Here is a 27,818-nt window from a genome sequence, read left to right on the forward strand (position 1 = left end):
GGCTGGGGGCTTAGGTAGTGGAATATGCTTGCTGTGTGACCCTTTATCTCTCCCAGTCAGCAGCCAAAGGCTATACCAGCAGCACTTCTACTGCTGATCCCTGGCCTCAGGCATCACCATGGTGCTGAGATGGTTCACAAGAAAGCCAGTTCCCATTGCTGCCAAAGTGCTGTACGGAGTCCAGGTCACTGGGGATTGGGAATGGGCCCTGAGAGTCTTGGGGTTATCGTTATCTGACATTTCTGAGTCACCAAGCTGGATGGGACCAGGTTCCCCTCAGAGTGGGTTCCTAGGAGCTTTTAGGGTTCAGGGTCATCTCAGAGGATATTCAGTATACTATTATTTCTGTACCAGTGAGTTTAAAGCTCTGGAGGGGCCATAGAGATGGCTCAGTGTGTAAAGGCACTTGCCACTAAGTCTGACAGCCTGAATTCCTCCCCTGGAACCCAGGTTAAAGAAGAAAACTGATGTCTACACGTTGTTCTCTGACTTCTACACACAGGCTGTGGCATATCTGCATGCACACACAAGGTAATAAAATTAGGTGGGTATGGTGGGGCATGCCTTTCAGCACTCAGGTGTCAGAAGTAAGTGAATCTTTGAGTTTGGAGTCTGGCTGGTCTACCATAACAAGTTCCAGGACTGCTAAGGCTAGAGAGACCCTGTCTCAAAATAAATTTGACTGTCCAAAAAACTCACCAAACAGAACCTATTGCTATTGCCCTTTGTTGCCCCCCAGAGGTGGAAGGTAGGTCCCTATTGCTAAATGCACCATGCATTTCAGACACAACCCCTAGGCGGGAACTGACCTGAATGCCCCCTCCCAAAGGATTGGCTTTCATGGAAACAGAAGGCAAGCATCCAAAGGAGGGAGCCAATCAATAGCTCTACCCAGCCGTGACGTTTGTGAACCACAACAACAATCAGCATGGCACAATAGCCCTAAGGGTGAGTTAGTGGTACACACATCTAGGTGGTAACCAACAGCTCTCTAGTTGAATGTAAGATCTACCTGTTCAACAAGAGAGGAACCATGCCCAGCAATCTGCCAACTATTCAGTGCTAGCGAAGTCATGGTTACTGAAGAATCTACAGCTGTTTCATTAAACCAACATAAGCACTGACTGCATTCTAGGTATTTGGCCTTATACCCACAGATAAGTGTAGTCTTTGCCCTTTAGCAAGGAAACTTTGCAACGGAAGGAGACAGCTTCAACTGATCATAACGCACAGTTAACGGATCCCAGTCCTGATGGCTACATCTACAAAGCACACCCACACCTAAGTAAGGCTCAGGGAACATTGCACAAGAGGGACAGAAAGACTGTGAGCAGGGGGATTGGGAAATTTTATGTAGGATTGTGTCTCCTAGTAATGTCAGAAGCTATACTCAAAGTCTCACCAACATGACTGCCTAGGCAGGAGCCAGACTCAGACAACACTAATAATCATGGCAAAGTGGACAGGGAAAAGCCCACGAGGCCTGGATCCTACAACTAAGGAGTGCTGAGAGAGGAAGGGGAGAGCACACCAGTTGGTTATCCACTAATATACAGACTAAGCGGGTTATATTTAACAATGCGCAGTATGTGCATATGCATATATGCATGCAATAACAATGAACAACAGGTTATAAATTTGAAAGAGCTTGGGAAAGACCATAGGCATCCCCTCCCTTGCTCCCTGTGTGGAGACGTGCTCAATTTCTGACCTCCTTTCTTCACATTCCCTGCTTGTCAAATGAAGATGAAAAGGAAGAGAGGGACCTGAGTCACCAAAATGTGCAAGTATGCTGACGTAAGAGCCCCAAGCTGAGTTCCTCACAACGATCCTGAGTTTAATATTGGTGCCTGACGATGCTACACAAAAATACTCACTGCCGTGCTTGCCACTCTTAGCCTGCTGAAAAAGACTGAAGTCATCCTGATGGGATTCTGCCAACATAATTCCTGAGTGAACTCACCCAGGGAGTACGAGCCAGCATGCTAGGGACTCTAGAAACTCAAATGTAAACAGAGAACGAAGCCTGCTGAGCATCATCTTCCACCCAACTCCCAGGACTGGAGATCAAACCAGGCGCCTCATACATGCTCCTCCCACTGAGTGAGAGTCCTGGTTTGACCATGCTGTGAATGATCTAAAGACAGAGAAGATCATTTCTGCTTTATTCACCTAGACGTTAAGGCCCCTCAAGTTTTAACTGACTTGGATTGTTTTATTTTATTTTACTTTACTTTACCACGAATCATGATGAGCTGATCTCTAACACAGCTACCCATCCAAACCAGATACAGTGTCCACACCAAGACAAAGGGTTTCTAGCTCTGGATCTTGCAGGAGACCAAGCGTTCTGCTGGCTGCAAGAAAACATAGCTGTCTTGGCCCTGTATGAGTTGGGGGAGGGGGGAGGGGGAGGCACAGTAGCACTGCTGAGTATCTGGTATCAGGGGATCTTGGCTCAGTTAATCTAAACCCCAGTGCCAGTTAGAGAGCATTGTAGTTAAGAGAACAGGCTTGAATTGCTCCAAAGCTGAAAATCACAGCTTTGCAGTCTGTGATTGCAGGGAGTCTTTCCCTCCCCAGGTTCCTCAGTTACAAATGAGGGAAATGGTTAAATGAATTCAGACGTGCAAAGAACGGCAAGCATTGCCTGGCTGATGACTGGCTAATTGTAGTAACATCCTCATTCAATACATGAAACAAATGCTGGCAGACAGCAAGGAGCAGGCAGGTCTCAGAACCTGGTGGGTTAGTTTTCAACTGCTGTGACAGAAATACCTGACAAAAGGGACTTGAGGAAGGAAGGCTCTGTTCGCTCACACATTCAGCATACAGTCTTTCATGGAGGAGAAGGCATGGTGGCAGGCTCTTGAGGTGGCTGATCAGGAAACAGGAAAAAAAAAAAAAGAATGATTATGTGCAGCTCAATTTTGTGGTTTCAGATCCAGGGAATGGTGCCACCCAGTTTCAGAGTAGGTCTTCTGATTTCAATGAAAACATTCTAGAAACTCTCACAGGCATCCTTAGAGGTTGGTTGCCATGGTGATTATAATCCCATCAAGCTGACAAGATTAATCATCACAGTAATCAAGCAGCAAAGGACCTCCTAAGGGCTGCAGAATTTTGAGACTCTCTTGGGTTTGTTTGTTTGTTTGTTTTTCGAGACAGGGTTTCTTTGTGTAGCCCTGGCTGTCCTGGAACTCACTCTGTAGACCAGGCTGGCCTCAAACTCAGAAATCCGCTGGCCTCTGCCTCCCAAGTGCTGGGATTAAAGGCGTGCGCCACCACCGCCCGGCTAGAATCTCTTAACCTCTTCCAAACTCAGAGCATTTGATTTATTTTTTTGGTTGTTTTTTTGGTTTTTTTTTTTTCAATCTATAACATCAAAATCTTATGGAATTCTTTCCTATCTCCCAGTTGCAGCAGGTAACCTGGGCTGCAGATGGTCCCTGGCTTACCGTGGTCTGAGTCAGTGTAAGAACGCAGGATGCACTGAGTAGAAGCTATACTTCAAATATTGAACTTGGATCTTTTCCGGGCTTAGTGGTATGTGGTGCAAATTTAGTGTGTGATGTCGGCAGCGATACTATGCTGGGCAGCTGCAGGAAGCCACAGCTCCAGTCGGCCACTCCATCACCAGAAGATGGCCAGCCCTGCAGCACTCTATTATTGTTAGGCAAAAATGTTCAGAAGGTTAGATGAAGTAAACACATTTTCTTTTTAAATATTTATCTGGGGGCTGGAGAGATGGCTCAAAGGTTAAGAGCACTGGCTGTTCCATAGGACTCAGCTTTGATTCCTGGCACCTGCATGCATGATGGCTTACAACTGTCTGTTACTCCAGTTCCAGGGAATTCAATGCAATCCAATTCAGGACACCAGGCACACAAGTGTTCTACACACATGAATTCAGGCAAACACCCATATAAGGAAAATAAAAATTTAAACAACAATCTTAGCCCTCCACACCCCATCTCAACACACACACACACACACAGAGAGAGACAGAGACAGAGACAGAGACACAGAGAGAGACAGAGAGACAGACAGAAACAGAGACAGAGTATGCTGCAAGATGTGGGTGTTCCTAACTACTGAGCCATCTCTTCAGCCTCTGCATTTTCAGCTCCTGACATAGCATGTGATGGGTATTCTGGGATGTCACTGGTACTAAACTGAGCATCTTTTAGGGACAGTGTCTAGACTGAAAGCCACAGGCAGCCTGAATGTGAGTTCCCCACCCCCCTGAGTGCTTCGATGTGTCCCTCCTTCCTTTCACCTCTTTACTCCCACGCTCTCCTTCAGCCATCCCTACCCTGCACCCACATCCTCTTTTGTCCCTCCTGAGGCCCCGTTCATTATGAATTCCTCTTCTCATGGACCTCATGTTCCTTTTCCAACTTTCTCCAAACTCCTCTTGTCCGTTGGCCTAATTGCCATCGCCTGGTGGCTTTCTAGTTATTCAGACATCTTTACTCTTATCCTTTGTAGGACTAAATCCCTAAAAGTGAGGCAGGTCCATCTCAACACCTCCTTATTGCAAGTGCGGTCCCAGCCTGATGCAGACACAATGGCCACAGGGTCCTGAGAACCTGCCCAGCATGGGCAAGGCCATAGGTACAGCCATCCTCACACAAATGTGCATGCTCGTGTGTAGGCTCACACACATCCTTTGACTTAGATCTTATGGTTCCAAGGTAAAATGGGTATTTCTTCAGAAGTAAATCCCCGTCTCTTCCTTTTGAACATTTCTTTGTGTTCATGAAGTTTTTTTTTTTAATTAATTTATTGTGCGTGTACACACATGTGTGTGCAGCATACATGTAGAGGCCAAGGACCACTTAAGGGAGTCTGTTCTCTCCTTCCACCAAGTGGGTTCATGAATGGAACTCAAATGATCAGGCTTAATTTTGAGCATCTATACTGACTGGGCCATCCCACTACCACTCCTCTACCTTCAGTCTCCCTAAATAGCACAGGATGGCCTCAGACTCAGAGTGATCCTCTTGACTTAACCTTCCAAGAGCTAGGTCTACAGGTTTGAGCTCCCACACTTCAGCTTGCCCTTGCAACCTTCAGATGTGTCTCTCCTCCTCCCCCCCCCCCCACCTTTTCCCACTATCTGCGAAAGATGGCACTCATACACACATGCGCAGGTGCACACCTACACACAGAAATCATTTTTTTAGGTGAGCATTATCCTTGGCCTAATGGGTAGGTGTTGGGCCTTAGACGAGGTAACTCCATTTAACCTGTTACCTTCAGTCACGTAGGACAGGTAGAGGGTGTGACTAACAAGTCTCCACCTCCAGAGATTTAAATATTAATGAATTTTCAAAAGGCCAGGGGCGTAGCTAATTAAGTTATTCCCTCCCCTTTCTCCCTTCCCTATAAGATTGGTCTCCCCTGGCTTTTGGCAGGGGAAGCGTGTACCACTTGCGTCCATTCACCATGCCATGAACAATAAAAGCTTTGGAAAACCGGACTCCACATGTCCATGGTCTCTCCGCCTGATTCCCAGCTTTTGGAACCCTGGAACCTTGCCCATGCAGCCGCCGGCCCGCCCACCGACAACTGCGTGAATGTGGGATCCTCCGCTGGCGGCGCGGGAAGCCCGCCCGGGACCCTGATGTCGGACCGCCCTGGGACTCTGCTGCCAGACTCCCTCCCCCCCCCCTTGAGATTTCTTCCCCACAGGTAGGTACACTTGTTACTGCTGTGGCATTTGCCTGTGCCGTTTGTCCTTTTGCCCCAGCCTGGAAGCTTAGGCAGAAACTCCATTGTGGGCAGAGCATTCCCTACAAGCCCCTGTGAGTGTAACCCACCTGCCTGCCTGCCTGCCTCACTGTAACATTATACAGATGGAATCACATGCCGGTGGCCAAGATCCAGGCCCGCAGTTTATTTTGGGTTGTGCAGGAGCCTGTGGGAAAATGCTTGAACATGTCTTAATCACTAGGGCAAATACCTTTCTGTCTTCCCAAGTTCCAGCACGTTCGGAACTTTCTGAGAGCGTGGAAAAGGCTGGGGCAGACACACTCCCTAGTGACATGCCCTTTCTGCACGGCTCTGCCTGTGGCTGGGCTTGTGCCTCCTGCCACATCCTCCTGGCTCTGAAGCTGCTCTGACTCAGGTTGTACAAATAGGATTGCATTTAGCTCTGGGAAGCCCTGAACATGGGGGGAGAAAGGCCTCCCTCGATACATAATTCAAAATAAACACAACAGTAATAACAATAGAAGTATAAAGACCTCAGCTTCCCAGGTTAAAGTTTGTTGACTTTAACAAACTTAAAAAATTCCTCCAGGTATGTACATGTGTGTGTATGTGTGTGCGTGCACACGAGTGTTCATGGGGCAGGGAGTGGTTCATGATAGGGCATGTCCCCATTTCCTGGGACTTCAGAGACTTACCTGCACTGTTGGAATCAGTAGCAACTGAGAAGAGCTGCTTCAGCCCCAGGGGAGAGTGCTGAGCAGGGGAGGATCCTGGGACAGAGAGGCAGACAGACACCATGTTGCTCATTCTGTACCCAATGGCAGGTAAGGCAGCCACAGGTGCTGGGACCTGGCCTCCTGGAACCAATGGGGTAGTTTCAGGTGCAAATAGAAGCTAGCCTGGGGGCAGTGCAGAGAGGGGCTGGGAAAACACCTTCTCAGTAGGCCAGGGTAGCTCTTGTCTACAGTCTGAGCTCTTAAGAGGCTAAGCTAGAGTTTGAAGCCAGACAAGACCACAGAGTAAAGACTTTATCAAAAAATAAAATAAAATAAAAAATCTTCTGGAAGTTTCTAGAACATTTGTTTTCTGTTGTTGACTGTTCCTACCTGTGCCATCCCTGGTGAACTGGCAGTCCTTATGGAGGCTGCATTTTTTTTTTCTTACAGACTTGTTGCTAGGGAAGGCCTCCTTCTCTAGCCTCAAGAGAAATTCTATCCCTAACCCTTCTCTCAATCTCTCCTTTCGCCTTGTCTCTCAGCTTCCTGCTTCCTCTCTTTAGTTGAGAAGAAGTGCAACCTCAAAAGGAATAATCCTCAGTGCTCAGCTTACCTCCCTTTATCAGCAAATATCTTGAAAGAGCGACCTACATCTGTCCCCAGCTGGACTCCCAGAGCCTGTACAGCCCTCTGCATCACTCATCCCTCCTTCCCACTCCACCGAAACCTCTCCTTGTGGGCACATCTGAGCAGTCGTTGCAGATTTTCTCCGTTGGTCTGTGACTCACCATCCTCCCCAGTGGATTGTGACTCACCGACTTCCCCACCCTCTTACCCACCAGGTCTGCCTAGCACCCTTCCTCTCACCACAGGGTAGATTAGTTTTGTGTCAGCTCAGCTGGAAGGTAGAACCCATATTCAACTAAGCCCTAGATGTTGTGCCTAATGTTGTAAGATAGGAGCGTAGGACATAGCCCTGTGCATCAAGTGCTTGCCCAGGATACAGGAAGCCCTAGGTTTGACCTCGGAATCACATAAAACTGGGTGTAGTGGTGTATACCTGGAATCCCAAAAGTCAGAAGGTTCAAGAAGGAGCTGAGAGGGCTGGAGAGATGGCTCAGCGGTTAAGAGGTTAAGAGCACTGACTGCTCTTCCAGAGGTCCTGAGTTCAATTCCCAGCAATCACATGGTGGCTCACAACCATCTGTAATGGGATCCTATTCCCTCTTCTGGTATTGCTGAAGATACTATGTCAGTGTACTCACATATATAAAAATAAGTTAATTAATTAAAAAAAAAAAGGATCTGAGAAGTTAAAAGTCATCCTCAGTTCTCCAGTAAGCTTCAGGCCAATCTGGGCTACATGAGACCCTGTCACAAACAGAAACTGTGTCCCCACTCTAGTGCCCAGCCTCCTCAGCCCCCAGTCACCTCTAGTCAGTATTTCTAATACCTTCAGTCAAGAGGGTGTATCCTTCAGGGTTCCTAGAGTTCAAATCCTGAGTGCCGTTCTGGGTCTACCCTAAGCCAGCTTTAGGCCATCAGCATTCCATAGGGTCAATGTCAGGTCCACAGAGGCCAGCCACGTGGATGAGAAGCAGCGCCAGCAGCCACAGGTTGGGGTGGGAAGAGACCGATGCTCAGGCACTGCCAAGGGGAACCCAGTCCAGTGTTGTGAGAGATTTCTAGTTTCCAAGAAAGACAAGAATCTGTTCTGTAAGATTTCTCTGTTTAAATTTTTTTTTTTTAATGTTTTAAAAGAACTAGTCAGACCCAACAAAATCTGTCTGCAAGCCAGATTCGGCCCTGGGGCCTGCCAGCAAACAAGCGCCAAGCTCCACTATTCTGTAAATATTTAATAGTCCCCATTCCTTACTGTTTGCCCCCAGCCCTGAAAGTGTTAAGAGCAAAGACTGTAACTTGGTCTCTCATACAGCCAACTTGTGGTGGGACAGTGACCTAGAGAGATGGCAGCAGGGGTAGGGGGGTGCCCACATTGGACTTGATGATCCCATAGCAGTTAGCAATCAAGAAAATGTCCTACAGAGATCCCCACAGGCCAATCTGATAAAGGCAATTCCTCAACTGAGATTTACTCTTCCCAGGTGTCAAGCTGATACCCAAAGTTAGCCACCACACCAAGGCTCCACCCCCCAAATGCTAATACTACAGGTGTGACATCATCCCCACTTTATGCAATGGTTGGGATTGAACCCAGGACTTCCTGCAAGCTAGTCAAACTCTCTACCAACTGAGATACTGCCCTTTGTCGTGTGTGTGTGTGTGTGTGTGTGTGTGTGTGTGTGTGTGTCCAATAAAACAGAGTCTGCTGGAATCCAGGCCAACTTCAAATTTGCTATGTAGCCTAGTATGGTGATTTAAATAGAAATAGTCCCCACTGGCTTTTATATTGGAATGCTTGGTCATCAGGGAGTAGCAGTATTTGCCAAAGATTAGGAGGTGTGGCCTTGGAGGGAGCGTGTTACTGGGAATGGGCTCTGGGGGTTAAAATGCTCAGACTCAATGTCTCTCTCTTCCTGTTGCCTATGGACTCCAGGATAGGACTCTTGAGCTGATCCTCCAGCACCATGTCTGCATGCATGCTGCCATGCTTCCCGCCATGATGACAATGGACCAAACTTCTGAAATTGTAAGCCACCCCCAACTAAATGCTTTTCTTTGTGAGAACTACTGTGGTCATGGTGTCTCTTCACAGCAATAGAACAACCGTGACCAAGACATCAAAGAAGACCTTAAACTCCTAGTTGTCCTGTTTCTGCCTTCCAAGAGCTGAGATTACAGGTATGCACCACCACACCTGACTAGGCACCTCTTCATAATGTAATCTAGGCAAGGATTTTGTAGAAGCAAAAAACAGGGACCATTACCCCTCTAAAGAACCTAATTTTATTTTATTAATTTTGAAGGTCTTGGCTGTGGAGCCCACAAAGCAGGCAGGCCTGGACTTAAGAAGAGAAAGAAGTATCCCTCTGGCTTCCCCTGGAGCTGTGCTTCTGTCTCCACCAGTACAGAAGACAAGAGACCTAGGGTGCATGCATGATGTCATTGAGGAGGCACTCGGGTTGGCACCACTGGTCGTTTCAGAGATGTATCTTTTGGGAGAATGACCTCAGCCAAGGGATCCTGGGAAGCAGCGGCTTCCAGCATCTGGAACTCACTATTGGTAAACAGAAGTCTATGGCAACAGGGGTTGGAAGAGCAGTAACCCAGCCAGGTGACCCCTGAGAATCAGTCGCTTGTGAAGGTCCACAACATTAGCATTCCAAGGGGTAATGATTAAGGGTGCCAAGACACAAACATACCTCTCTTCACATTTCCAAGTAAAATTTAAGCAAATCCAAAGCTGAGTGGAAAGTTGAACTAAAAGGAGAAGTTGTAAGGGCCAGCTCCTGCCCAAGGACCTTAAAAGCACACACACACACACACACACACACACACACACACACACACACACACACGTATACATACACATATATATGTGTGTGCATGTACACTCACACACATGCACACACACATGCTTGCACTTAGTCTCAGAAAACCCCGGTATCCCTTGGTATCTTTCTGCCATTCTTCTGGTGTTATGGGGAGGGTGCACAATATTACAGAGCCTGTTCCTGGGCAAGTGAAGCAGAAAAGATGAGGTCATCAGGATGGGAAGCGCACAGAAAAAGTTCATGTGTGTCTACACCGTGTCCCTGTTAGAGCTACACATTCCAGGGCCCACTTAGGTTCAAATGATTACCATGGGACTAAGGTGGACAGCAAAGATGGCTTAGTTACTGTGCTGGTGGTGTTGATTTGTGTTTGTTTTAAGTTCTGGAGGACAAGTGTGTATTTCCTTGTGGCCGTATGAGGTAGAATGTTCTAGAAGACTTTTAGAGATGATAGTAGCTATCCTGGTCTACTTCTGTCACTTACCTCCAGGAGTCCTCATGCACTCAGATCTTGTATAGGCAGGCGCTCCTTGGCCACAGCGTTCTCCTTCCTTGCGGTCTGCCTCCCTTCCTCATTCCTGAGGGCATCACCAGTTCTAGGCAAGTGCTCTGTCACTGAGTTACACCCCAGCCCTCATCTCTCTTTATATAAAACCTTCTTACCTCCTCTTCCACTGCACCTGCATCTGATTCCCATTGTTGCTGGTTTCTTTTGCTACTGAAGATTTCCTTTAATTCCATCTGCAAGCTGGGTGGGGTCTTGCCAGGACAGAGGGTGCTACTCCTTTTATTCTATATTGAATCAGGCCCCCCTTTTAATTATTGTTTCTCCTTGAACACAGGACTTGGCTCCATCATTACCTTTTCTAGTTTCCTTTTGTTTCTCCTTGAACACAGGACTTGGCTCCATCATTACCTTTTCTAGTTTCCTTTTTCCTCAAACTACATTTTTATTTCTCTTTGCTCTGCTTATTCCTCTTCAGTGTAGCTCTTCATAAGAGTGGTCACTAATAACCATGTGCTCAACGCTAAGCTGGCTTGAAATCTCCTCTGTCAATAACATTAATCCTTAACTTTTCAGTTTAGCTTTAGGTAGATTTTTAGGATGAAGGCATAAAGCAGCCACATTCTTTGCCAAAATATCACAAGAATGGTCTCTCTGCCATTTACTACAATTCTTCCACTCTGAAACCTGTTGAGCTAGGCTCCCACAGACCACATCACCCTCAGCACCGCTGTCTTCCCTGTTCCTACTAGTATGGCCCCTTATGCCCTATTTAAAGCATCCAATCACTTTTCTAGAACAAAGTCCCAAAGTGTTCTATAGTTCTCCAAATAAAAGTATGGCCAGGCCTATCACAGCAATACCCCACTTCTGGTACAACTTTTGTCTTAGCCATTGTTCTATTGCTGTGAAGAAACACCATGGCCAAGGACACTCTTATAAAAGAAAGCATTTAACTGGGGGCTAGCTTATAGTGTCACAGGATTAGTCCAACAACATCATGGTATACAGGCATGCATGGTGCTGGAGAAGTAGCTTAGAGGTTTACATCCTGATTTACAGGCAGCAGGCAGAGAGAGAGAGAGAGAAAGAGAGAGAGAGACAGACAGAGAGAGAGAGAGACAGAGAGAGACAGAGAGACAGAGAGAGAGAGACAGAGAGAAAAGAAGAAGGAGAAGGAGAAGGAGAAGGAGAAGGAGAAGGAGAGGAAGAGGAAGAGGAAGAGGAAGAGAGATTGGGCCTGGGGGGGGCTTTTGAAACCTCAAAGCCCACCCCAAAAACAAACCTCCTCTATCAAGACCATACCTCTTCCTCCTAATCAGGGTGCCCAAGTGAGCCAATATGAGCCAATGGGGGCCATTATCATTCACATCCAGTCTTAATTTTCCAGGTTTACATATGTTAAAATGCATTCTATTGTATTTGTTGTATTTTCTGTTCACTCACTGGATGATGGACATTTAAATTGTTTACATCTTTTGGCAGTTAGTAGTACACACACATATTTAATATTATTAATTTATTTAAGACACACACACACACACACACACACACACACACACACACATATATATATATATATATATATATATATATATATATATATATGACAGCCCTGACTTGTCTGAAACTCTATAACTCTCTATATAGATTAGGCTGGCCTTGAACTCAGTGATCTGAACCCCTCTGCCTCCAGAGGTCTGGGGTTAAAGGTGTGCACCACCATACCTGGCTTCATGTACAGGTTTTCATGTGGACATATGTTTCTGTGTGCCTGGGGTCACACAGAATAGGGATAGAACTGTGGGATCATTTGAGAACTGTATGTAACCTTTTGAGGAGTTACCAGTCTATTTCCTAAAGCGATTGGTCAATGTGACATCCCCACCAGCAGCATGGAGTTTCCATTTCTCATCCCTATAATCTTAGAGTGTAGATTTGACTTACGGCTCATCTCTTCATAGATGTTGCTGGAGTTCACTGATTAATTCATGGTTCTTCTCTCTGCTTTGGGCCAGATACCTGCTCTAGCTATAGCCATCTTCATATAACATAACAGAATATAGCTCACTAACATGTACCTGTGGACTAATGTCCACCCTTGGGCCAATGTATCTTCCCATGAGTTCCCATTAACCTCCCTGTTCTCTCTTCATCCCCACACTTCCATGTCTCTGGACTCCAGTTCAGATATGATCATGGTTTCCACTGGGACCACTAGTATTCTACTCTTTGACTACCCTAGCAGGCTTTCCTGACTTAGAGTCCCAGAGAACAAAGACTAGAGTTTAGGGACTGCCCGCCAGAGTTTCCTAGACAGTAGACAGATATATCATCTTCCTTAGCAACTGGCTTTGCTCACTCATTGGATGTTACTGGGGATGGATGGCTTCAGTAACCTGCCTGAAAATTACTTTTCACTAGGAAATTGAGTGTCTATTTGTTTGCTGTTTTCAAAACTAGATGAATCCATACATCCTTTGACTGAATCATACACTTACGGTTTTTTTTTTTTTTTTTTTTTTTTTCCTTTTAGCTTGGCATAGTGGCACACACGTTAATCCCAGTTTTCAGGAAGCAAAGGCAAGTGGATCTCTGTGAGTTCGAGGCCAGCCAGTTCTATGTAAGTATATTGCACATGTGGGTAGGTGAAGGTCAGAAGAGGGCAGTGGATCCCCTGAAGCTGGAGTTGCAGACAGTTGTGAGCTGCCTGAGATGAGTGTTCTGGGAACCAAACTCTCTCTCTCTCTCTCTGTGTGTGTGTGTGTGTGTGTGTGTGTGTGTGTGTGTGTGTATTCATGGGTTTATTAGAGTGGCTTACAGGCTATGGTCTGGCTGGTTGAGCAATGGCTTTTTTCTAATGGAAAAGCCAAGAATTCAGTTGTACTGTGTTGGCCTGATGCTACTTGTATTTTAATGCTAATACTAATTCCTCAAGATATGGTTGCCCCAGAGACAGAGAGTTCACACAAGACAAGTGATGCTATGTGACCTTGCCATCAAGTTATTTCTGATTGATGAATAATCAGATATTTAGATGCCATCAGCCAATAGCTGGGCAAAAGAGGCATAAGAGGCCAAAAGAGGCAGAAGAGCCATAAAAAGAGGCAAAAGAGGTTTTAGGGGTCCCAGGCCTGGGGGTTGGAAAAGAACCAGGAGGGAGAGAAGAAGGTGAAGGGAGGAGAAGCCACCATGGGTGAAGTGAGTCATGAAAACATGGCCCCGAGGGCTGGCCAGTTGGAGTTAAGATCGGCCCAAATGAAACACAGTAATAACTCAGGATTATCTATAGGAAAGTAGATTCTAATGGCATAGAGGGTGGAAAGATATCTGCCCAGCTCTTGTGCTGTTTATGGCTTATTGTAAATATAAAGGTTCTCTATGTGTCTTTTATCTGGGATCTAAATGGTCAAGGCAGAGTAAAAGCCTGGGATTGGGATTAAAAATTTCTACAATATCCAGCAATTGCTCAGTCTGCTGTATTGAGGTCTCAGATGGTCTTCAGTATAAGTTAGAATCCTGAAGAAGTAGGTTCTAATAGCAGTGAAGAAATGCCTCCGCAGCAGAATAGATGAACTTACCAGTGAGAATGAGAGCAGGCAGGCAAAAAGCCAAAGTTTCCTTCTTCCATGTCCTTTTACGTAGGCTGACATGAGAAGATGTGGCCCAGATTTAAGGTGAGTCTTCTGACTTCAAATGATCTACTCCAGAATAATCACTCACAGATACTGTCTTGGTTACTTCTCTATTGCTGTGACAAAACACTATGACCAAGATGGCTAATAAAAGAAAGCATTTGGCCAGGCAGTGGTGGTGGTAGGTAGAGGCAGGCAAATCTCTGAGTTCAAGGCCAGCCTGTTTGGTCCACAGAGTGAGTTCCAAGACAGCGGAGGCTACACAGAGAAACATTGTTTCAAAAAGTAAAACAAAACAAGCAAACAAAAAAGCAAGCAAACAAACATTTAACTTGTGGCTCCTGGTTCCAGGTGGTTAGAATCCATCCCCATTACAGTAAGGAGAATGAGAACAGGCAGGAGTATCAGTGGCACAGTAGCTAAGAGCTTACTTGTTGAGACAGCAGCAATGAGGTATGCAAACACACACACACACAGAGAGAGAGAGAGAGAGAGAGAGAGAGAGAGAGAGAGAGAGAGAGAGAGAGAGAGAGAGAGAGAGAGATTGAAGAAAGAGTGCTAACTGGGTGGGGATGGCATGGGTTGGATTTTGAAACCTTAAAAGCTCACCCCCACTGATACACCTCCTCATCTTTTCCAAACAGTTCTAGAAGCAATTAGGACTAAGTATTCAAATATATTGAACTATGGAGGCCATTCTCATTCAAACCATCACAGGTGTGCTCAGCTACTTGAGTTCTGTATGATTCCAGATGTAATCAGGTTGACAATCAAGATTAGTCATCATAGCACTCTCTGACAGAGAAGTAGTGACATAATGTAAAATTATCTGCCAGTTCATTCCTAACATTTTTTTGAAGAGACTTTTAGTTAATTATCAAGTCACAAAATTCCTTCAGCAAAAACAAAAATAAAAGTAGAAAGATGATTTTTCTGTGGGATCCTTGCAAATGCTATGGACCACAGGGGAATGATCTGCATCAGGCAAGAAGGAAATCCAGTTCAACATCACTTAGCTGGTGTGCGTGGTGTGAGCGGTTTATTTAAGCCCAGTACAACTTTGAAAAAAAAGTTTTCTCATAACATCTATCACAACAAAGCTCAAGGCGAGAACACATCAAACTCCTTCACAAAGTGTATGCTTTGTGCAAAGTACTTGTGATCTCTTTCATAAAAAATGGGTCCTCTTGGGCCAGGCAGTGATGACACATGCCTTTTATCCTAACACTTTGGAGGCAGAAGCAGGTGGATCTCTATGAGTCGGAGGCCAGCCTGGTCTACAGAGTGAGTTCCAGGACAGCCAAAGCTACACAGAGAAACCTTGTCTCAAAAAACCAAAACCAAACCAAACCAAACAAACAAGAATGGGTCCTATTGACTGAGAACCAGTGCTCAGGATAGGGGTCTAGGAAGAAAGGGTCTGGAATAACCACAATATAGGAGACTCTTTTTCCAAGTACAGGGGACCTCTTTTGTAAGAATGAGTTCTAATGACTGAGAAACAATGGTCAGGAGTGAGGTGAGGCCTGGCTCTACAGATAGAAAAAAAATCACCAGGTTAATAACAATACCCAGTTTCAGCTTTTGAAGAGAAAAGCCTTCGAGTTTAATGTTCTTAGTTTCCCTAGTGCTATGTGTGAGTAAAAGGACCTCCTGCCATTTATAAATGTCTTAAATATATATTTAAACCTGTAAAATATAAAACTACTGAAAACATTGTAACCCCTTCGCTTTGACTTTTTACTCACTATGTTTCACTTTAATAATCAAGATATCAGAAAGCAAATAATGTTTAAAAAAAAATGAAGCTGGTGCCGGGCGGTGGTGGTGCACGCCTTTAATCCCAGCACTTGGGAGGCAGAGGCAGGCGGATTTCTGAGTTCGAGGCCAGCCTGGTCTACAGAGTGAGTATCAGGACAGCTAGGACTACACAGAGAAACCCTGTCTCGAAAAACCAAAAAACAAAAACAAACAAACAAACAAACAAAAAACAAAAAAACAAAAACAAAAAAAGAAGAAGCTGAATGTGGTGGCTTCCTCCTGAAATCCCAGCCCATAGATTAGGAGTTTGAAGCTAGCCTAGGCTATGTAGTGGGACTTTGTCTCAAAATGGCCAAGTTGGGCATAGTGGTGTATGCCTTTAATCCCAGCACTCAGGAAGCAAAACCAGGTAGATCTCTGTGGGCCTGAGGCCCGTCTGGTCTACATAGCAAGTCCTGAGTCAGCTAGGACTACATGTGAGAAATAGTCTAATTAAAAAATAGAACAAATCAAAACAAACAAATAAAAATAAAATATCTTTACCATTTTATGGACAATTTAAAAGAAATTAGGATGACAGAAAGGGTATGTAAGAGATGTAAAAAAAGTGCTTGGGTCCTCAAAATAACATTAGTTAGTATAAATGATAAATGTCAACCTTTGGATAACTATAATATTTCTATGATCCACTAGCAGCAGCAGCAGCATCGTCGTTGTCATCGTCATCATCATCATCGTCGTCTAAGGCTTTACCAAATCTACTTGAAAGCTTGAAGTCTTCATGTGGATTGATTTAGGAATAAAGATTAAGGCTCCCTGTGACCTTGATCAACCTTGACTGCTAAGTTAGGCCCTAAAGTCCCAAAGAGCCCTGCTGTCTGGAGTTCACTTCGTGGTTTCCGGAAGCTGCCCTAGGTTCATGAAAGTCCGAGGCCGGCGACTACCGTGCACCTGCCAGTAGGGGGCGAATCCAGCCTTTGCTTTCCCTTTATACCTTACCCTTGTGAGGGTGGGCTCCATTTCAGATGAATCGCCAAAACCCTTTGTATTTTTCACAAGGGAAATGACCCAGGAGTAAGGCCTTACTGGAATACCAAGCAGAGGAAGCAAGAACAGGATGCAGCGGCGACCAATCAGCCCACTGGCAGTCTTTTGGTCTATGAACACATGATATAACCATCCTTACAGGAATGAAGAAACACAGACACTCCTTCAGTTATCAAAAACCGAAAGAAACAATGCCTCCTGTCCCAACCAGATTTCCTCAGTGACCGCATGCTGGGAAAAGGAAAAGGCTGAAACATGGCACCAGCCAGAGTGGGACCTTGTCTCCTGGAAGGAAATTTCACACTCTACTGACAACCTGACAGACCACCTTGCAGGAGAGACTGAAGCTGAGGTAAGGAGGAAGGGTTGAGCCACACCTTGACCAGGACTGCTTAGCTCTGTGTACCTCTAGCTCTCTCTATTAAAACCATAACCTGGGGCTGGAGAGATGGCTCAGTGGCTAAGAGCACTGACTGCTCTTCCAGAGTCCTGAGTTCAATTCCCAGCAACCATACGGTGGCTCACTGCCATCTGCAATGGGGTCTGATGCCCTCTTCTGGTGTGTTGGAAGAGAACAATGGTGAATAAATAAAATGAAAAAACAAACAAACAAAAGCCATAACCTGGTGCTTGGACCCCTGAAGACTGAGCAGGGAGGTCGCCGGACCTCCTTGCTCTTTTTGCCATAGTGGCCGCATTGATTAAATCTCCTTTTTCTGCTTTCTTTTCACCATTAATTTGTTTCCTTAAGTGGCCAGCTGAGGACTGGTCGTTCAGCCTGGTTTATTAGGGTTTCCAGGGCCCAGGAACAATAAGACATTGTTATTTTTTAAAACTGGAGAGATTAATGGATTAGAAATAATTTAATCCACAAACTGGCGAGAGATCCATTCTAATAATAGACATTGACTTTGGGGAGCCGACTCCTAGCAGAAAGCGGCCATCATCTTTGCAGCCATCTTGAGCCATATACCCTGACAAGAGACTTGTTTTTCAACAGCCCACAACAGCTGAGCACACTCTGATAAACATCTCATTTTTCTCACATATCTTGTTTTGTTGTTTAGTGTCCACAGCTACAAGGCACACGTGGTAAAGTGTCTTCAGCTGTGTTCCCCTGCTTGTGCTTATATACCCATGATTTCCTTTCAATAAAGGGGACTTGATCAGACACCCACTCTTGTCTTCATTCTTTGAGTCTCTTGCCCCTCCATCCCCACTCTCTCTCTTGCTAGACCCTGTTGATTGACCCCCACAGGCCAGGTCAATTGACCACACGGACATGGGGTACACTTACAACTTGTCAGATTTTTCAGCAAAGTAAGCGAGACTTTGGGAGAAAGGTGAATGTTCTCAGTGCTTTAGCTTTGGCTGTATTCTTTTCTAAAGAGCAAGAACAAAATGGGAAAAATATGACTCCTTCTATGAGACATCACAATTTTCCCCAGGATGAGAAAGAAGAAAAAAGGGGTTGAGTGAGTTTCTTAGATAAGTAGAAAGGACACACACACACACACACACACACACACACACAGTGGTTCCATGTTCTGCCTCTCCTGGTGGGGGTGCCTGGGAACTGGTGAAGTCTACATCTGCCCCTTCCATATGGGGGGAAGCAGAGTCCAGTACCAATAGTTTTGACAGGGCTCTGGTCCAGGCAACCAGCTTAGAGCAGGTGGTCAGGGTCTTGGGTCCCATAGCAGCTGCGATGGTGATGTCAGCAGCCAGTGCTCTGATGTGAGCCTCTGCAAGCAACAGGAACCTGGGCAGGCAGGCAGGATGAGCACTCGAAGGGAGAGAGCCTCCCCCCAAGTGTTATAGGTCAATAAAAGCGGCCAGGCTCAGACGATCCTTGGTGAAATAACTTGTGTGCTTTATTCCATGTGTACAGGGACTGTATGAACCTTGGGGAGTGGGATGGGACTTGTAAGGTAAATATATTCTTTTGTCTGAGGCTAAGATGCTGGTGATGCTGTATTTGCATGGGGGAAAATTCCCGGTTCTATGCTATGTGACTGACTGCCCACGATCACTTAGTTTGGAGGGGGTTCGTGGTTACATGCCCCAAAGCAGGCATGGCGATAGGAGAGAGTTAACTCTACTCCTGCTGTCTCAAACTCTGAGATTTTGGGGGTTTGAGCATGCTCCACCTCACCAGCCCCATGCCCATTCCTCTGGTGACATGGTCCACATGCCCTACAACACACCTCAGAGCTCTGGTGCTGGCTATAATCATGGGAAATGAAGATACCATCACTTTCGCCCTCTGGGGACTAGATACCCTCTTCTAGGCAGCAACAAGACAACTGGGCAGAGCAGAAACTTGACAAACATCACAATGTGGCCTGAAACCTGTATCTGAAAATACTCTAAAAAAAACCCTAAGATACAATCCCTAACAACAGATTGCCAGATCAGCCCTCTAAACAGCCAGGGGCTACAGAGATGGCTCAGAGGTTGAGAGTACTTGCTGCTCTTGCAGAGGACTCAGGTTTGGTTCACAGCACCCACATGGTTGTTCACAACCATTTGTAACTTCAGTTCCAGGGGATCTGATGCCCTCTTCTGGCCTTCAAGGTACCAGGTATACAAATGGAACATATCAACTCATTCAGGAACACATAAACACACACACACACACACACACACACACACACACACACACACTTCCAACTGGTGAAGATCTGAGGACTAAGCCCCTGGAGAAAGGGCTTAGCAGAGAGCTTTGTGTGTTGATGCATTTGCCCATCTAAAGAGGCAGATCGAGAAGTTTCCAGAGTCTCAACCTATGGGTCGCAACCCCTTTGTGGTCACATAATAGATATTCTGTATATCAAGTACTTACATTATGATTTGCAACAGTAGCAAAATTGCAGTTATGAAGTAGCAAAACATTTTATGGTTGGGCAGGATCATCACAGAAGGAACTGTATTAAAGGGTATTCAGCTGAAACTTCCTAAGGTCCCCCATCAGAAGAACAAGGGTAAACACAGAAACCTCACCAACATAATAGCCTAGATTCCAATCAGCATGATTATTGATGCAATTAAGACTAGGCTTTTCAGGCTGGAGAGATGGCTCAGTGGTTAAGAGCACTGACTGCTCTGCCAGAGGTCCTGAGTTCAATTTCCCAGCAACCACATGGTGGCTCACAACCATATGTAATAGGGTCTGGTGCCCTCTTCTGGTGTATCTGAAGACAGCAACAGTGTACCCTCATACATGAAATAAATAAATCTTAAAAAAAAAAAAAAAAAAAAAAAAAGACTAGGCTTTTCCATCTCAGTGCCACCAACACTGACAAAAGTTTTATCAAAGCACAAGTGTTTTGTAGATTGTCCTTTGCACTGTGACTTATCAGCATTCCTGGCCTTAAGTCACCAGATGCCAGTTGCAAGTTCCCTTTCTTAAGTCAGTCTGACTCCAGACATTGCCGAAGGTGTCCTCTTGCTGGGCAAAATGGTTTCTTAAACTTAAAGTTCTCTCTCCAGCCCTGTAGAACTCTTAAGGAATGAGTCTTGGTATGTAGCCTAGGCTATCCCTGACCTCTGCCTTAGCCTCCTGAGTGAATGCTGCGATTACAGGAATGAGCCACTGGGCCTGGCTCTCAGACATTCCATTGTTTTACTTCCTCCAAAAACAATGTTGGCCACTCTGTAAGATCTGCTTTGGCCAAGACTAGTCCACCAGGCAGAAGGGCGAGCCTTTGCTAATTAACCTGGGTGTCTCCAGCACAGTTTTATTCTTCCACCCTTGCCAGGGAAGGGCTACCAGGGCCTCCAGATTCAAGAATCCTGTGGCTTGAGGGCAATTTCTGCATTAGAAGATAATAAAACAATATTCAATTACTGTCAGTATTTGATTCTCAGAAGTAGTCCAGAATACAGGAGTGGGGACGCTTTCAGCTACATTACCCAGGTTTCCTTGATGCCTACTATCTGATAGGCATTACTCTAATTCTGCTAATAGAAGCTATCAGACTGGGAGGCAGAGATGGATGAAACATATCCTTTGTAGTCAGAAAGTTCTCTCAGCTATGAGGGAGGGGGGAGAAGATGTGTATCTGTAAAACAATAAACCAGTAGTTCAAAGCCTCAGCATGACAGAACACGATTGGCTAATAGGGGGAAGATGTAATTTGGACTTTAGGAGAGGGTTGAAAGGGAGGGAAGGGAAGAAAAAGAGAGCCAGGGAGGACTAGAAGAATCTGGCTAAGACTTTGAAATTGGGGAAGAGGACCTTTTACTGAGCAGCCATATTAAGCAAAAGCCTTCAGGTGTATGTGTCTGGGAGGTTGTCACGCAGTAGTTGCTATGGAGAGCCTACTCTGTACCAGGCTCTGTACTTGAAACTAGAGACAAATAAAGTTCAATTCTGGTCAGGCAAGGCAGTACATTGCCGACAATTCCAGAACTTGGAAGGCAGAGGCAGGAGGATCACAGCAAGTTGGAGGCCAGTCTGGTTTTTATAGTGTATTTCAGCCAGCTGGATCTGCATAGGGAGACCCTGTGTCAAAAACTCAAAACCAGGTCTGGAGACTCTCAGCAGTTAAGAACACTGGCTGATCTACAGAGTGAGTTCCAGGACAGCCAGGGCTACACAGAGAAACCCTGTCTCGAAAAACAAACAAACAAACAAACAAAAACAAACAAAAAACAAAAAAAGAGCACTGGCTGATGGTCTGGAGAGATGGCTCAGCAGTTAAGAGCACTGACTGCTCTTCTAGAGGTCCTGAGTTCAATTCCCAGCAACCACACGGTAGCTCACAATCATCTGTAATGGGGTCTGGTGTGTCTGAAGAAAGCAATGGTGGTGTACTCATGCATAAAATAAATCTTTAAAAAGAAAGAACACTCTCTTCCAGAGGACCCTCATTCAATCCCCAGCACCCAATCCCTAGCACCCAATCCCCAGCACCCAATCCCTAGCACCCAATCCCCAGCACCCAATCCCCAGCACCCAATCCCCAGCACCCAATCCCCAGCACCCATGCATGGCAGTGCACACTGTCTGGAAGTCTAGTTCTGACACCCTCACACAGACAAACACACAAGCAAAGCACCAATGCACATAAAAATAAAAAGTAAATAAATCATTAAAACAAAGCAAAACCTCCTGAAAGCGCTTGGACTGAGCTACAGTCCAGATGGAAGCAACTCTGTGTCTGTGCCCTCCTGTTTCCTAAAGAAACACTTCAAGGTGGACCCCAGTCCTAACCAGAAGGCTTGCAAGGTCCTGGACTACAGATTCAACCTGAAGGAGGAGTTAAGACTTGGTTCTTTTGATGCAGGAATAAGCAGAAGCAGCAGAGCCTCGCCCTACTAGCTAGCAGCTGCTCACTGAACCAAAACACCACCAGGGAGGACTGAACTGCAACACCTTGTTCAGCTGCCTGTACAGCCACTACTAGGTGCCTTACTGCCCAGGCCTGCAACAGGGATGGAGAATCAGCCATGCATAGCGGTCCTGCCAGGACAACAGCACCCCCCAGGGCTCTTCAGAGGTTTGGGAGCACTGAGGAAGAACACACTGTCTACATTGACATCTGGTAATTAAAGCAGAGATGGCATGTCACAAGATTCCTGAATCCATAGAGAAGGCATTGTGTAGCTCCTACAGGGCCACATCTGATCCCCAGTCTGCAGGCATTTGGCTGCTGCTTTCTCTCCTGAGTGGGCTTATGTGTCACAGGTTGGCCTTCAACCCCTTGAAGCTGAAGATGATCTAATTCCTCTGTCGCTACCACACCCGTTTTGGGGTTTTGTTTTATGGTTGTTTTATTTTTGGCCTGGGATTTAGAGCCTCCACCTCCTGGGTACTGAGCTGCCCAACCAGTGCTGTGAGATGTTTGTCTGGTTTTGTCTGGTTATCCCTCTTTGAAGCAGTTTCATGCACCATCTTGCCCTGAAATTAGCTGCTTTTGTGTATTAATGCTTTTCAGCTTGCTTGTTAGGGACATGTTGGCTTTTCATTTCTAACAGTTTCAGGTTAATAATGAAATTATTCATAGAAACTTAAAAAAAAATAAAAACAAAGCCAAGTCAACCAGACCTCCAGACAACAAACTTGAAATAGCCAATAAAAGACAGTTGCAAACCCACATACCCCTTTTCAATCCTTCCTCTGCGTCTCTTAGAGTCTGTCTAGCAGGGTAGTCTGCAAACAGATAACCACTTCCACTGGGGAACATTCTATAGGGAGTTGTCAGATATAGCTGGAGTACAAAGCATATTGGAAACAGTTGAGTATGTGTGAGGCTGCAGGGAGATCCTGTGGTTCCCGGGTTTCTATGTTCCTGTGTGACCTGATTAATGTGTCAGTCAGGTTACATGAGAACCACATTGTGCCCTTCAGTTCCAGAGGCAGCCTTTGGTCAAATTTGCTTGATAAAAAGAGCATCTGAAAGGCTCTTCACCAGGGAAGTGTCATGATACACAGGTAAACCCATTATGTAAGACCCAGTCTCTCGAGAGTGGACAGGTAGCCCAGTGGTTAGGAGTCCCTGCTGCTCTTGCAGAAGACCTAGCTTTCCTTCCACACTGAGGCTTACTGTCTGCAACTGCAGATCCAGGGGATCCAATGCCTTCTTCCAGCACCTGCAGATACCTACACCCACATGCCTAGATGCACAAAAACACACCCACATGCCTAGATGCACAAAAACACATCCACATGCCTAGATGCACAAAACACACAAACTTAAGAAATTTTATAAAACAAAACAAAAAACCCTACCGTCCTCACTAAATTAGGGCTGAAAGATGACTGGACATACAGTGTATGGTCAGGAGAAGGACACTGAGCCCTGAGGTCAAGCTTGAGGCTGTGGAAGTTCCTTGTTAGGATCAAGCTGTTCTTAGAACCTCACTGCTTGTGAAGTCCAGACACTTGGCCTGACAGATGGCCAGCGCTCAGGCTGTTATGCTGCTCAAGGGACTATGGCTTACCTGGGATATTTTGGACTATTTTCTTCTAATTTTTTTCCCCTTGTCTACTACTGTTCTATTTTTTATTTTCTTAAAATGAACTTGCTTTTTTTAAAAAAAGCATATAGGCATTCTCCCCTTCACCTGCAAAAATCCCCCCCCCAAAAAAAACCAAAAACAAAAAACAAAAAAGCCATTGTGTATAGCTGGAAAGAACTTTTGGTGCTATTTGGTTATGGTCAGTATGATGAAGATGTCAGTGTCCATGTATCATTTAACAGAGGTTAAATACTTCTCCAAAGGAGTTAGCAGATCTTGGGATAAACCTGGTCACTAACATAGGCATATGACATTGATGTTGGCTCACCATTGCTAAAAGAAAAATCTCAACTTAGCTTTGCGAAGCCTCTGGTCTTCTCTGACCAGCCCACAGGACTCAAATGGGACTGTTCTGTCTAGCTACTTTTCTATGGCTAGGAAATGGCACCAAGACCAAGGCAACTGCTTTAAAAAACCAAAAACATTTAATTGGGAGCTTGCTTACAGTTTCAGGAGTGAGTCTATGACCATTATGGCAGAAGTAAAGCAGCAAGCAGGCAGGCATGGTGCTGGAACAGTAGCTGGAAGCTTATGCCTTATCCAAAGGCTGGAGGCAGATAGATGATAGACAGACAGACAGACAGACAGACAGACAGACAGACACTGTGCCTGGTGTAGGCTTTTGAAACCCCAAAGCCCACCCCTAATGACACACCTCCTCCCACAAGGCCAAACCTCCTAATCCTTCTAAAACAGTTCCACCAAAAAGGAACCAAGCATTCAAATACATAAGCCTACAGAGGCCACTCTCATTCAAATCCCTGTGCCTTCCCAGTCAGAGCCTATGGTGGGGTGGTTTGTTTTTCGTTTCTTTTTTTTTTTTTCTTTTTGTTTTTTTGTTTGTTTGTTTTGGAGACAGGGTCTCTCTGTGTAGCCCTGGCTGTCCTGGAACTCACTCTGTAGACCAGGCTGGCCTCAAACTCAGAAATCTGCCTGCCTCTGCCTCCCAAGTGCTGGGATTAAAGGTGTGGGCCACCACTGCCTGGCTAGTGGGGTGGTTTGAATAGGCTTAGCCCAGAGAGCAGCACTATTAGGAGGTATGGCCTTGTCGGAGTAGGTGTGGCCTTATTGGAGGAAGTGTGTCATTGTGGGCATGGGCTTTAAGACCTTTGTCCTAGGGTCAGGAGAGATGGCTCAGTGGTTAAGAGCACTGATTGCTTTTCCTGAGTTCAATTTCCAGCAACCACATGGTGGCTCACAACCATCTGTAATGGGGTCTGACACCCTCTTCTGGTGTGTCTGAAGACAGCTACAATGTCCTCATATAAATGAAATAAATGAATTTTTTAAAAAAGAAAGAAAGAAAGAAAAAGACCTTTGTCCTAGCTTCCTGGAAGTCTTCTCCTATCAGCCTTTAGAACAAGATGTAGAACTCTCAGCTCCTCCCATGCCATGCCTGCCTGGATGCTGTCATGCTCCTGCCTTGATGTTAATGGACTGAACCTCAGAACCAGTAAGCCAGTCCCAATTAAATGTTGTCTTTATAAGAGTTGCCTCGGTCATGGTGTCTGTTCACAGCAGTAAAACCCTACCTAAGACAGAGCCCTGATATCAGTTGTGTGGCTTTTGTTGCACCTAGAGGACACTATCTTTTTCTGGAGATCGTCAGCTGATAAAGTAATAGCCCAGAATGCCTGATGATCATTACATAGAGAAAGTCTGTAACAAAAAAAAAAAAAAAAAAAAAAAAGGCAACCAGAAGAAACCAGACACAGAGGTGGGTAGAGTGAGCCTGAGACCTAACCACAGGACTTGAGCTTCTGGATCTAACCAGTGATGAATGACTGTTTTCTGTTGCTATAACAAAATATAGGAGGCCAGGCACTGAAAGGTTTTGGAAGCTGAAAATCTGTAATCAGGCTGTACTACCCCCAACCTCCCACCCCCAACCCCCTATTCTTACCACCCAGCTATGTCACAGTGTGGTTTAGAAGCAGAAAGGGAAGCAGTCACACACAAAAGTGTGGTGGCTTCACTTTATAATTTCATGCTCTCACAATAGCTAACTTACTCTATAAGACAACATTAATCTCTTCAGAGGTCAAGAACAATGAGCCCACAGCCTAACCGCCTTGTACTGGGCTCTCCTCCTAAGGTCTACTCCCTTTCAACATGAACATGCTGAACCAAGCCTCCAGCACCCAGATCTCTGGAGAACAAACCACACCCCCAAACCATAACAGATGCTACTCCTCTGCGGGGAGCTTCTTGTGGGGAACACACACGTATGTCCTTTGCTTTGCTTTCTGTCATGTCTCAGCTGAGACGGAAGGCCGTGCAGGAATGCACTTCTAATCTCTTTTCCTTTGCTTTCTGACTCACAGAAGTGTTAATCTTGGTTAAGTCTGTGACCTAGTCCTCCCTGCTCCTTAGTCAATGTCACTGGCTGTAGGGCCTCTTCTTTCAGGGTGATTGTGGCAATGTGTAGGAGAGGCCATGGAGGTCGTACCACACAGGGAGAACACTTCTGAGACTGTGTCACCCTCAAATGCATCCTGTGAAGCCAGTGCATTGGGCCTGAGGCCAGAGCAAAGTGTGTCCTTCCTTGTCTACCTCCCTAGTTTCTGCCTTCCTGGAAGGCAGGGAGACACACTAACCCCACTCTGGGATTTATTAGCTGTTCCAGCTCTCCAGCCCAGCTCCTCCCTTAATTCTGGTTATGGGCAGCAGCATTAAGTGACGTTTAAGTGAAGGCTGGAGAGAGTCAGTGGTTAAACACATGCACAGCTTTTGCAAAGGACCCAAGTTCAGTTCCCAGGATCTATACTGGATACTATCCAACCACCTGTAACTCCATCTCTAGAGGATCCAAGGCCCTTTGCTTCCTTTTCTGGTTTCTATGAGAACACCCCACTCCTAACACACACACTCACCCATTTTAAAGATATCATTTTTTAAAAGATATCTTTAAATGGCTCTCATCACTTTATGCTGTCTGCTTTCTCACTTCCTATTCTGCTGGAGTTTTTCAGGTACAGACTTACCCGGCTGGCTCTCAGGAGCTACATCTTGTAGGAGCACATTAGCAACCACATGTGAGCATACGGACAAGATGCTGAAGCAGAGCTGGCCCCACAGAAACTTTCTATAGGCAGCGTAAGCCTGTGAAGATCAGACACCTTAAACCTTCCCTCTCTTTCCACTTTTCCTCCCTCCCCTCTTCTGTCTTCTCCTTTTCTTTGCCCATCTCTAGTTCTCTGCCCTCTCTCTACCCACCTTTTCTATAATGGACACTTCAATCCATAGTCCACCTCAGGATTTGAGCCCAGCCGGAACTGTCAGCAGACAGATGCCAGAGAAGGAGGGAACCCAGTTAGCCTAGTAGTTTATTTGGATGAGGAGACAAGTCATAGATCACTGGCCTCTAGTTACAGGCTGTGGCTATTTAGTGTTTCAGGATCAGGAAGTGGGGTGATGTCTTGCTCAATAGGGGCTGTGGAAGGGAAGAATGGGCCCTGAAGAGCATCTTTGTATGCCTCTTCACTCTTCCATCTAAAGCAACTGGCCCATGTGCTTAGCAGCCCGGAAGCTGCTCTCACAGCGCTCATAAATGATGTCTTTGTTACTGGACCAAAAGGGTGGTATTCATTGCTCTCTGTGTACAAGTGTTCTGTGGTTCTCCAAGTTGTTGACTCTTTCTTTGTAATTTCAATGCCTCTCTTTCCTCTCCTACCTACTGTTCTGCAGTTTCTTTCCAGGCTGTCTGTGGACTTTTCTCCCTCCTTCTCTGCTTCAAAGCCGGGCTCCCTCTGTATGGGAGGTTTTACTCCCTTCTCCGGGGTCTTGTTTGTTTTTGTTTTTATTTTTCTACTTCTTCCACTAACAATCTCATTCTCCCACATGGCCTCGGCCAGTCACCTGTGCTGTACTGACAGGTTTCCAACATTATACATCTACTCAGTCCGTAGACCGCTTAATGGACTGGGCTAATAGTCTTGCCTGGGTAAAATTGAAG

At 45.7% G+C, this 27,818-nt stretch overlaps 2 long non-coding RNA genes across 3 annotated transcripts; one reads left to right on the forward strand and one right to left on the reverse strand.

The window, feature by feature from the left end:
- Positions 1-2,698: 2,698 nt before the first annotated feature.
- LOC143434083 (uncharacterized) lies at positions 2,699-27,234 on the reverse strand. The gene is made up of 4 exons (XR_013103283.1): positions 27,080-27,234; positions 7,888-8,119; positions 6,414-6,575; positions 2,699-2,878 (listed from the first exon to the last, which is right to left on the reverse strand). It is a non-coding gene; the product is annotated as an uncharacterized LOC143434083 (long non-coding RNA).
- LOC117724815 (uncharacterized) lies at positions 5,401-18,014 on the forward strand. 2 transcript variants are annotated; one of them, XR_013103280.1, is made up of 5 exons: positions 5,401-5,697; positions 8,992-9,236; positions 9,362-9,618; positions 12,931-13,017; positions 16,484-18,014. It is a non-coding gene; the product is annotated as an uncharacterized LOC117724815 (long non-coding RNA). The 2 variants fall into 2 exon arrangements; XR_013103282.1 differs by lacking the exon at positions 5,401-5,697 and adding an exon at positions 6,421-6,542.
- Positions 27,235-27,818: the final 584 nt, after the last annotated feature.

This window comes from Arvicanthis niloticus, chromosome 1 (assembly GCF_011762505.2).
Source record: "Arvicanthis niloticus isolate mArvNil1 chromosome 1, mArvNil1.pat.X, whole genome shotgun sequence".
NCBI lineage: Eukaryota > Metazoa > Chordata > Mammalia > Rodentia > Muridae > Arvicanthis > Arvicanthis niloticus.